This window comes from Malus sylvestris, chromosome 7 (genome assembly GCF_916048215.2).
Source record: "Malus sylvestris chromosome 7, drMalSylv7.2, whole genome shotgun sequence".
NCBI lineage: Eukaryota > Viridiplantae > Streptophyta > Magnoliopsida > Rosales > Rosaceae > Malus > Malus sylvestris.
Window position 1 is genome coordinate 2328586 of NC_062266.1, and position 12470 is coordinate 2341055.

General features: G+C 36.9%; 1 pseudogene; it reads left to right on the forward strand.

Moving 5' to 3' along the window:
• Positions 1–10328: 10328 nt before the first annotated feature.
• On the forward strand, positions 10329–12442 carry LOC126628474 (uncharacterized; annotated as a pseudogene).
• Positions 12443–12470: the final 28 nt, after the last annotated feature.

Sequence of the window (12470 nt, forward strand, 5' to 3'; positions counted from 1 at the left end):
GGGCCTACTTTGGCATATTGTTGACTTTTTATTCAACGTGCCCTAAATTATTCTGGTGTATCAATTATCTATAGGATTTTGAGTTAAGACTTGTATGTTTTATTAGGTGTTGATCGTGTCTGAGTTCATGCTAGTTGGTAGTAGTGTGGACTTTTTTGTTTTATTAGGTGTTGATTGTATATTATATTGTCATATGACAGATGTGTAATCCTATTATTCATCTTGTAATTCTACCATTTTTGTGGAGATTAGTAAGATATCTTTCTTCATAAATAGCTTTCAACTTAAACAAAATATGAAAATTGTAGTTGACACTCCCAAAAATTAATTGTTACACAACTTCAATGATCAGCGTCCTGAAAACATTTCTGCAGTTCAAACTTCGAACGTTTCTTTTAAATGACAATATTAATGTAAGATGAAAGATTCCCACAAGCCTCCACTTGAAGACCACAAGATTGCCCCCAACCTCAACATTTTCGCCCAAATAAGCAACTATATTAATTTTGCGACCAAGAAAAAAAAAAAGACTTTCAAAGTCTATCTCCACAAATAATGTTGCATGGTTTGATTAGGTAAATAATATTTGTCGGTCGCATATAACTTTAGGGGTGTGCTATCCACACACTTCATTTTACTTTTTACATATTTCTTGTTAATTTCTATCCATTGATTTTCTTTAATTCATCCGATCCGATTGCCGAATATTAAAATGATGTGTAAAAAGTAAAATGAAATGTGTGAATATCACATTCAGGAAATTCCCGCGTGCTTCGTGTAATTACGTGTTAGGTCTAACTAACTCCAATGGCCTATGTTGGAAGTACAGGACAAACCTGAAATATATATATATATATAGAGAGAGAGAGAGAGAGAGAGAGAGAGAGAGAGAGAGATGAAAGATTCCCACAAGCCTCCACTTGAAGACCAAAAGATCGCCCCCAACCTCAACATTTTCGCCCAAATAAGCAACTATATTAATTTTGCGACCAAGAAAAAAAAAAAAAAGACTTTCAAATAATGTTGCATGGTTTGATTAGGTAAATAATATTTGTCGGTCGCATATAAACTTAGGGATGTGCTATTCATACATTTTATTTTACTTTTTACATATCTTTATTAATTTTTATCCGTTGATTTTCTTTAATTCATTCGATCCGACGGTAAAAAATTAGAATAGCATGTGAAAAGTAAAATGAAGTGTGTGAATATCACACTCAAGAAATTCTCACGTGCTTCGTGTAATTACATGTTAGGTCTAACCAACTCCAATGGCCTATGTTGGAATATATATATATATATATATATATATATATATATAGAGAGAGAGAGAGAGAGAGAGAGAGAGATAAATATTTTTACAAATATCTTTACACTCCTTATTAACCCTTGGATTCTTTTTAATCTAATGGTCATAATTAAAAGTTAAGATTATTATTATTAATTTAGTAGGTGATGTGGCGATGACTTGAAATAAATTAACATAAACCTCTACTAAAAAATTTAAAATATTTTGAAAAGAGTTGTTGCACCTAAACCATTTATCTTCCTTGGCGAACACCATCTTACTTCATGCCATTGTATTGTGCATCAAATAAAAATTGTTGCTGAGTCCAAAATAAAGAAGGACGACGAGAGAGATTTTGATTAGTTCTTTTATTTATATTATGCAATAACCAACCACTAGAAAGCTTTCTTGTCAATCAAGGACATACTTAAGAAATTTGATGTAAATTATTTTTAGGATTAAAACCTCATCCCTTTCTAGGAAGATTCAATTTTGTTTCCCCGACTATATCCAGATTCAATTCTGGGCTAAGAAACCGGGGGATCTTTAGTGATTGAACCAAACAGAAAAAAAAATTAATTAATAATAATAATAATAATAATAATAATTATTATTATTATTATTATTATTATTATTATTATTATTTAACGGGGCGAGAGTTCTGAATCTATCATCTTCAACCCACTTTTTATACCTTCCCATCATTTACAGGCAACCCATGAAAATATAGTAATGATACTGTAGGATTCGAGATAGGGGAGAGAACATGAAGAAGAAAGTGAAAAAGTCAGTTAGGTTATATGGAGCGAGATTGATATATCCATGATTGTATATCCATGATTAAGTTCTTGTCATCTTAATCAACAATGGCATAGGGAGTTAGATGAAGATGAGGCTCCGAAGTGTTTAAGTGTCCCTAACCTAATAATTTTTCCTTAAAATTTTTTAATTGATTAAAGTCTTTTTATTTCCATGTCATCAGCGCCACATCATTTAGTAGTTTAGATGAGTCATATTAGTTTTATTCAGGATCATGGATTCAAATAGATCTAAAGACTAACAAGGAATGTAAAAGTATTTGTAAAATTATTTGTCCCTTGATCCTATCTCATATATATATATATATATATATATATATATATATATATATATATATATATATATATTCATGGATGATGGTAGACAATCTAATTATAATTCCTTTGAAGCATGAAATTGTAGTGCATGCAATCTAAAAAGGTTGAAATATTGATATATGTAGGGCTTCGAAAGTTTTGATCTTCCGGAACATGAATGGATTATTTGCGCTCTCTTAACCTCTCTGTGAAATTGACTTTCAACGGTCCAATGTACGTGATCATCTATTATAAGTTAAAGACATCAAATACATGATAACTTTTGATACTACAACACTATATTATTGCTTTGTGCATGAACTAATGTTTAACACTTTTTGAATTACAAACCAACTCCCTTGTTTCATCTAACATGATTAGTTTAATTGATTCACCAAATCTGATACAAAAAATTTCTGATTCTGCATAAAGATTTCAATATTTTACTTCTAAACTTCAGACATAGGGTTAGACGGGTAATGCTAGGGAGACCAAATTTCTAAACCTTATAAACCAAATTTTGTAAATCAAATGATTTGGATATCGATGATTGGATTATTAATTAAGTCTGCAATCCAAGGCGTCAATGATTGTTGAGTCTACAATCTGAGGCGTCAATGATGATTAAAACGAACTGCATGCCTTTACTCGGGAATTGTACCTTTTTAAACAGCCGTTTTAACTAAACATTTGCACTAACCCACGATCCTCAATGTTAACTCACTTCTTTACTATATAATATTCACTTAAACGTCTTGGCCAAATTACCTTAGCAATTATTATTCTCCAAGCTTTAGAATTTCCCAATCTTCCTAGAACTTCCTTACCTTCACAGTTTCCTTGCTTTTGATTCTCTTCCATCTTCTTTCCAACATATTCAATGGCACCCAAAGCTGTTTAATATTCCTGCAAGTCTAGCGAGAGGATCGCCACCATGCGCTGCTTACTCAATGGCTTTTATCGCCCTTGGGTTGGCCTGAATACTTCTCTTTTCTTCGAGGAAGGGGGAGTACACACTTTGGGACCTGCATGGACCTCTAGGGTGCCAATTGTTATGGAGAACAACATGCCCAAGGAAAATTGGTTCACCCCCAACCCGTACTCTGTCGAGTCGGCCATTTCTTCTTTTAAGTGGTCAACTCATCGTCGAGGCTTTCCCTTAATGAAGGATAAGGCCTGGGCACCATGGGTAAATGAGCTCGAACCCATTTTCAAGAAAAAGTGGATGAATAATGGCATCTACGAACTCATCATGCTCTCAAAGGTTATGGTGATTGCTAAGCTCAAGCTTCTGACTACAACTCTTCTCTTCTAGAATTCGGGGACCAACACCTTCGATTTCAGGATGGCTCTCATGTTCCCAACCATCCTCGACATGGCTCAAGTTTTCAGGCTAAGGCATTCGGGCATAGTCGTGGATACCCATGACTGGTCTTTTTCTTCTCGCCTGATGACTGAAGGTTCGGGCGATTCTAAGTCTCTTACCGATTGGAGTACAACTCTTCCACTTTTAAGAGCTATGGTACTTCGTTCACAAGTTTTATCTTATTTGTTAAGAAGAGCTTTGGCCCGACCTCTTCTAATGCCAACAGAGATCAAGAGCACATATACTTCCTGTTGTACTGGTTCAACAAACACATCTTTCCCAACAAGTCAAATGGAGTAAAGGTCGAGTAGATCTCCTTGGTGGAAGCCCTTCATTCTTTCGATGATGTAGCTACGGGTCCCTTCCTTCTTACTCACCTCTACCACTTCTTCTTCAAAATGACTAAGGGTGAACCCTTTGAAACCAACCTGAACGGGCCAACCTGGATGGTGTAGTTGTAGTTGCAGTGGTACTCTCCCGAGCTTTAGGCACCAAAACTAAAATTCCCCGGAGGCGGAGCTTCTGCATGTATCTTAGCTAAGGTTTCTCCCACCAACCATTCCACATTATCTTGCCTTTATTTCTCCAGAGTCTGCTGGACTCAGGCGGACTTGGAATGGGAAACTTTAGTACTCATGAGGTATCTGTGGTTTTTGGACCAACTCTTCCAAGATGCTTTCGGAGAAGATGCCAACTCTTTCTGCAAGGAGAGGTTCATAAATTGCATCCAGTAGAGAGATATATCATGGGGGGTAAGGAGAGACTGTTATGAACGTCATGATTCATGCGATCAAAGCAATCAATGGCTTTATGATTGGTGGAACCACAAATCTGACATATGATATGATTTCCAGAGAAATTAGAACCACGAAACCCTTGATTCTGACATCGATTTGAAGAATTTCCACGAAAATTGCCCCAAGAACCACGATTATGATGGAAACGATTGTTGTTGTTAAATTGATGTCCTCGATTGCTGTTTCTTCCACGATTAGAGGGAAATCGAGAAAAATTTTGATGTGAGAATTGATTATGAGTGACAAATGCTTGAGGCAGTGGAATGGGAAACAGAGGTGTTTGTGACTGCATATATAATGCTTGAAACGGTTAAGTATTGGATGAGATCTTCTTGTGACGAGACATGGAGAGTTCTTTTGTGAGAAGAAGGCCATGTAATTTATCCAAATAGGTGGAGAAAAGGCGAAGCATGAGTGAATCAATGAAAGATTCGAACTCATTTGGTAAACCAGCCAGTGTTGCCGTCATTAAATCGCGATCAGAGATCGGTGCTCTAGCTGCAGAGAGAGAATCAAAGATTTCTTTCAATTGTTGCAGATAATCGGACATGAATTGAGAGCCTTTTCTGTATGGCTTGGAGATGATATAAAAGTTGATGAATATGAGTATCAGAAACACCACCAAAACGTTGCTCAAGTTTGATCTAGAGATTGTGAGAAGAATATACACTAACGGTAACGGGAATTACATCTTCAGAAAGTGTAAAATTCAACTAGATCAGAAGATTCTGACCTTTCTCATATAGAGCTCAAAAGCAGGATTGATGAAACGATCTGGGACAAAAGGCGGTTGACACAACTCAGTGCCATCAACGATTCCAATAAACTTGTAATGGCGGAGAATCGGTGCAAACAGTGCACGCCATGGAAGATAGTTAGACCATTTAAGCTTGATTGGCACCATGCTGCCAATGTTCAGAATCGTAAGAGATGCATACAAATTCGACGAATATGTGAAATTAGGGTTTTGAGAAGAGGAATTGGGGACTGGATGTTGAAGCGATTCCTGTTGAGATGATGACTCAGAAGGAGAAGTCATGGCAGTGAAGATGAAAATCCTTGAAAATAATCAAGAAATCAGAGATGCGAAGTGAAGACGATGAGGATCGAGAAGGCCGGAAGGCAAGCAACAAAGGATACCATATAGAAACTCCAGACTTTCTTTGAAAGCTTTTCTTAGAGACTAAGAAAAGTATATTTCTAATTAAATCACAAATAATGGATACAATCACTAATATATAGCCTTTGACTATTTTCTCAACTAACCAAAATAGAATACTTTATAACAAACCTATAACAAACTAATAACAACATTTGTTATGAGTTGGCATCTTCATCTTTATAAACTCTTTTTATCTTTTTAATACAAGCTATTACTACTTTAATTTACAGTATGTTCCGAGAGGGGGAAGGTTTGAACCTGACCCTTCTCCCCATTGATCTTCACTTAACATCTCTTCTAAGTTTTTGCCTTTTCCTTATAGCATTGACCTTTCTCAACCTTCAGAGTGTGGATTGAATAACCACCCACATGGTTTTGGCTATTTGGTTGAAATAGATTAGGATAGGTTTATTCAGCTTAAAAAAAAACATTTGAACTTGATAGGGTGTTGGGTTTCTATCCATGCGTCTCAGAATCAAAACTTATCCTCTCGTAAATTATTGTAATAGTTTCAGACTCTTCTTCTGTCCCTAATAATTGTAAATTTAAAAATAAATAAATAAAAACATTTGAACTCGTGATAGATTAGGAACTTATTATGAGGACCCGTCCCTAATTTTCCTATGTAATTTCACCCCGAGTAGGTGAAATAACTATTATGCCCTTATTGGCAAGTGACGTGAACATATTTATATTGCTTTTATTTTATTTCTCGTTATCACATTTAAATTGTACACGTTGTTACGAGTGTACGAGAATTTCTATCAATGTAGAAACACTGTTACAGATAGATTTCGATTCCCTTATGTACAAAATCTAAAACTTTATCCCTAGCTTTCTATTTAGCCCATCCCGTGCTCCCCTTTATGTCATCCACCAATCCCATCAACTCCCTCTTTGCAGCAACCAATCAGAAAAAAAAAAGAGAAAAATGGACTCTCTCTCTCTCTTTCTCTCTCTCTCTTCATTCTCTCTATCTCTCTCTTCCGTATACTCTCCATCTTTGCAAACCCCTTGAACGAACCCTAAACCTCACAGATCAAACCCAAAAACCACATTGTTGTACTCCTCTCATCTTCACGAACACAACCATGTTCTTAAAACCCGAAATGGACGAGTTTTCGACGTCAAACTCGTGAGGTCAGAACTCAATGCTTTGAGTTCATCGTGTTTGGGACCGAGTTACAGACTTTTAGGAATTTTGAAAGCTTCCATTAAACTCCCCGAGATCCCTAGTGAAACTTTGGTGAAGAAGCCATGTCGAAACAACCGAGTTTCGAAGAGTTCTAGTTTGGCCGGAACTTTCAAGGTGATTTTCGACCACCTCCGTCCACTTTTTGGACTCCAAACAGGTATAATGTCATTCTACACTTCATTAGCATCAAATCCATATAAAGTGGGTTAAAAATGGATGAGAAATGAAGAAGTTATGTTAATTTGAAATTTTCCTAGAAATCCGACGAAAATCAAGTTGCAGACGGCGGCGGACAACGGCGACGGCTAGGTTTGCCGGAGAAGGTGAAGGGATATTCCTTCAAGGTTGACGGAATATTCCTGACGGCGTCAGGTAACGCCGTTAACTTCTGTTAGCATTTAACAGAATATTCCATGGAATATTCCTAATGGCATCAGGCTAATTGACAACATTGGCTTGCATGTGGGGGTGCGTCTAGCGGTGCCATTGCAGGCGCGTGGAGGCGCGTGAAGGGTCCATAATTTATTCTAAAAAAATGGGGATGTTCGTGACGTCGAGTAAGTCACGATGGTATATATAAACCCTAGGTTTGAGCAAACTATGAGGGTTTTATTTAGGTTTAAGTATATGTGCTTTAATTAATTTGAAATTAGTTACTACACATATAGGGGAAACGTATCCCGAGGATGTTCGAGGCCAAACTAGGCTCGGGGGCTACGACCCAGCAACATACTTGTGAGTGGGCAGTTTATTTTTATATCTATACGTATTTATAGTTTCCAGAATTGCATAAATACATCACTTTACGTATATATTGCCAAATAATTGATAACTACGATATAATTGTGATAAATGCTGCTATATGGTTGAGATATTACTGTCATGACATTCATACATATTTGTACATGCTCATCTTGCTGCACCGGTGTTAGTACTCGCCTTAGGGCCAGGGCCAATCCTTCACGTGTATGTTCACATCGCACATTTGCTCGCCTTGGATCCAAGTTAGGTGTCAGTCCTGTCGGGTAGATTGCATTAGGCAATCCGACTTGTATGTGACCATGCTTCTACACCAGTCTTCACGTGATCATAGTACTAGAGCATATTGATTTCACCCAGTCCTGTTCGTGTTAAAAATTATCTGTTCGAACTCGTGTGTCAGCCTAGATGGATGAGCACTTAGATATACTTGATTATCACATGATTAGATTATTGTGGCATTTGATACATCATGACTTGGCATATTTATGGTTATAATACTATTATAATGTTGTTGTTTTATTGTTTACATACCTACATAGTATGTTTTAAGGAAACTATACTTGTTTTACAGCAAAAAGAGTTAGTATATTCGAAAATAAAGGATTTTGTATAAGCATTGTTTTGCTAACCCACTCAACTTTGTTTTTCGCCCCTCCAAGACCTAGATAGCTGTAATCTTTATGGCACTCGAGGAATCTCGGCAGTTTTGACATTCTCTTCTGTTTAGACGTACGAACTTATCACTGTTATGTAATAAGTGTACTTTAGTTACTTTTACTACTCTTTTGTAGTCTCACTGTCTATTACGCTTTGAATAATTGTAGTGGGTTCTTCCCACGATTGCGCACTCTTTCACTATTTAGTATAATTAGTTTCAATTAGTCTTGAAATTATTCACTTCTTACGTCACTTACCCTTATATTTACGTCACCTCACGATGATGGCCAGCATGCTTTGACCTTCTCAGGTCGGGGTATGTCACTTATAGTTCTTTGTACTATACATTTTGGAATGACTACCATCAAAGCTTTCCTTTGTAGTATTGAAAGAGTTACTTCTTTGTTGCTGTTGAAGAATGAGTTCGATTCTTTTAAATTTTTAGTTGTTAAGGTTGATCTTTTTTTAATATTAAAAAAAAGGTTGATCTTCCATAGTCTATGGTTTCTATCAAAAACGAAAGAAAAAAAAATTGACCCTTCTTAACAAATTTTCTGACTCTGATATGAAAATAAAGTAAAGAAACTATACGAACTAAAACAAACAGAACGTGCAAATAAATAAAAGATGTGTGTATAGTGTATAAATCATTTTCCTTATTTTAAACATGTACATAGCTCGCTCTCCTATATATTGGTAAAAAAATAGGACCAAAATCAGTAGCGGAGAGAATGAAGTACCATAGCTTTTTTTTTTTTTTTTTTTTTTTAATTTATTATTATTAAGGGGAGAGGGAGAGTTCAAAAGTATTATAATAGTTTACATCACTCCAACATTTTATATACTAGGATGTTGGATCAGATGTATCGGTTACATAAAATGTTGAATCTGATATAATACATCTATACGGGCAATATTATTATTATTATTATTATTATTCCTCCATTAAGAAAAAAATCTTAACTCATCAAAATTGAAAGGCATGCAAAGATAATGAAATATCAATACAGCTGCCAAACCAGCAAATTAAACCCTAAACAGCCCAATGTTGGAAATTCCCAGGTGCTTCATCTAATTACCGGTTAGGTCTAACTCCAATGGCGAATGTTGAAAGCACAGGATAAACATGAAATATATTATAATTCCTTTGAAGCATGAAATTGTAGTTCATGCAGCCTAAAAAGGTTGAATTATTACGGCTTCGAAAGTCTTGATCTTCCAGAACATGAATGTATTATGTGCACTCTTAACCTCTGTGAAATTGACTTTCAACGGTTCAATTTACGTGATCATCTCTAACAAGTTAAAGACATCAAATACATGATAACTTTTGACACCAATTAGCATAGACGCCAAAATGTAATGTAAATTCAACACTATATTATTGCTTTGTGGATAAACTAAACCAAAATTTTAAACTAAATTTGCAAACAAATGATGTGGATATAGATTATTGAATTATTAATTAAATGTTGATTAACGTGCTTATTTCTTATTAGTGACACATCATTTGATTCGTAAATTTGGTTTAAAATTTGGTCTCCCTAACATTATCCTAAGACATATGGTCAATGTAAGCTTATAACTAAGCTAGACATTAAAGTGATTGATTGTATGAAGAATTAAGTCAAGGAGGTGAGAGATTCATAACCACATCATGCATAGATCACATTAAGCACATTCTGAACATTCGTGTAAGGGGGGTACAGGAGGAGGATTCTCTACTCTCCTATTCCCATCCCCTTCCATCCCCTCCTCTCACACATTATTTTTTGTCTTATTATCTCTATAAAAAAAAATTAATACAAGATGTTGACGTGGTTTAACCATGATCGTTCAAATAAAAGAGGATGAAAGGATAGAGAGATTAGGATGATAGAGAATCCTCTTCCCGGGGGTATACACCCACCTCTGATAAGTGTGCACCAAACAATAATTGCCATCTCAAATTTAAAAGTAAACTTCAGATTTGGACTGGGCCTAAAAGCTGCTCATCACCCAGTGGACTCCGTTCAACCTAAAACATGGGCCTGTCAAAACCTCCTCTTCAGTCGCCTCCTGCCAGATTTACAGCGCACCACCTTCCCAACTGAAGCCCATTATCCTACCTCTGAACTGAAAAGCTCTCAACTGTAAAATCTTCTCTTTCTGCAACATAGCGAAGAATCTGCAATAGCAGTTCTGAAAGCTTTGATTTTCTTGATTTGAATCCAATTTCTCTGCATGTCAGTCAATGTGTTGCCGGAATTGGAAAATGGGCAAGTGGATTCATCGTCCCCACCGTAGATTCTTCCGTCAGGAAAAGCTCCCGGACGCATTGCCTCTGCCCATTTCACCCTCAACCTCCTCCCCCTTCTGGTAAGTCTTCTATTTTCCTTTGTTTCTTGTGTATATTATCATTAAATTTGAATTGGGTTCTTCGTAAATTGTTGGTTTTGTGGGTCTTTCTTGTTGCGTTTATCATTTCAATTTTTGCCTTTTCTTTCTTTCTTTCCCGTAATGTAACAGTGATTTATGTTTGGTTCCCGAGAAAATATCTACCTAAAAGAACTTTGATGTTTCAGATTGTTTATTTGTTCAACTGAGAAAATTATTGGAAAGGTAAGGTGAGTTTGATAATATTCTGGAGAGCAATGCTAGAAAGCACTTGTTATAAGACACTCGTTTCGTATTAAAGACCGATAATTGGATATAGATTCGAGATTATATTCTAAATTTGACACTCGTTGTGTAACATAACTAATTCCGTCTCGTGCATTGTAAGGTTTCTATCATAATTTCTTAGACTATGGAAACTGTTCATAGAGACGTTTCTTCTCTGATGCATCATGGTTTTAGTTCTCTACTTGTGTTTTCCTTTCGTTTTATTTGTGGGTGGTTACGGGGCTTGTTTTCAATGTTGGACAAGACAAGTGCGGAATTAATTCTGTATCATTGTTGAAAGAGTCATTCTGGCAGCAATGGCATTGGATACTACTCGAATCTTACGAGTTTTGGTTTTTCATCCATAAGGAGTTGGCAGGATGGTATACCTTATTGGGAAAAGCAATACTGCACTTTGGTCTGGTCTATACCGTGGTGGAAGGTAGTAGATGCCTGCTGAGGAGGCATTTCAAAATGCAAAAAAAGGCTTTTGGACAGACATCAATGGCCTCCGCTGTGACGCCTCTCTGCCAGATTATTGATACAATAGATTGGAACCCCAATATCGATCGTGCACTCATTAAGGAGGTGGATCATGAATACTTTGCTCCTGATGAGGGAGAAGGGAAAGGCAAGATTGGGCAAACAAACAAAAAAAAGGTCGTACCCAGTGCACAAGGCTCCTGCTTTACGCAGGGTCTGGGAGAGGTGAATGTCGGCTAGCCTTACCCCCATTTATGGAGAGGCTGCTCCCAAGAAGGAATGAAACAAACAAGAAGGCAAAATATTCAGATTTTGTTCCTCTCGATGAACATAACACAATCCTAGATGATCTTACAAATCCTTGGGAATGTGACAACATTCAGGGTAGTGGACATTTGATATATACAGCTCGGGGCAGGAACCAGTGGCATACTAATGGTGACGGCACTTGGGAACGTGGAATTACTCAGGGCAATGGAAGTGCGGAGAAGAATGCATGGGAAGATAGCAGGAATGAGTCGCGGGGATGGAACCAGATGGGGAACAGTATCACTCCTCCAAAGGGTTGGGATACTGGTGTCAATCCTTGGGAAGGAGGCTGATCCGGTATCTAATTCTTGGGGCTGCAACCAGGAGTCAAAAAACTTGGATCGTGGTGAAAATTCTTGGGATTATGGTCTTAGTCGGGGAGCAAGGAACGACGGTGGCCACCAGTATAGATCAGGCAATAAAAGCTCAAGATTTCAAGGGAGTGATTATCAAACAGGTAATTACTGGAGTAGGGGAAATAACAGAAAGAGGGTCGGTTTTGCGTAAGAGTAGCGAGTGCTTGAAGACGAGGTATCCCTTTTGGTTCGTGTGTTTTGAATTGCCAGCCTCATATATGCAGGCATGATCGACATGTATGTATGTCATTTCTATTAGAGCAACTCCACCCCTTTAAAAATGTGCTGACACTTAGCTCATTTAATCAACTCAGTGAACAGTGATAGATCCTAATGA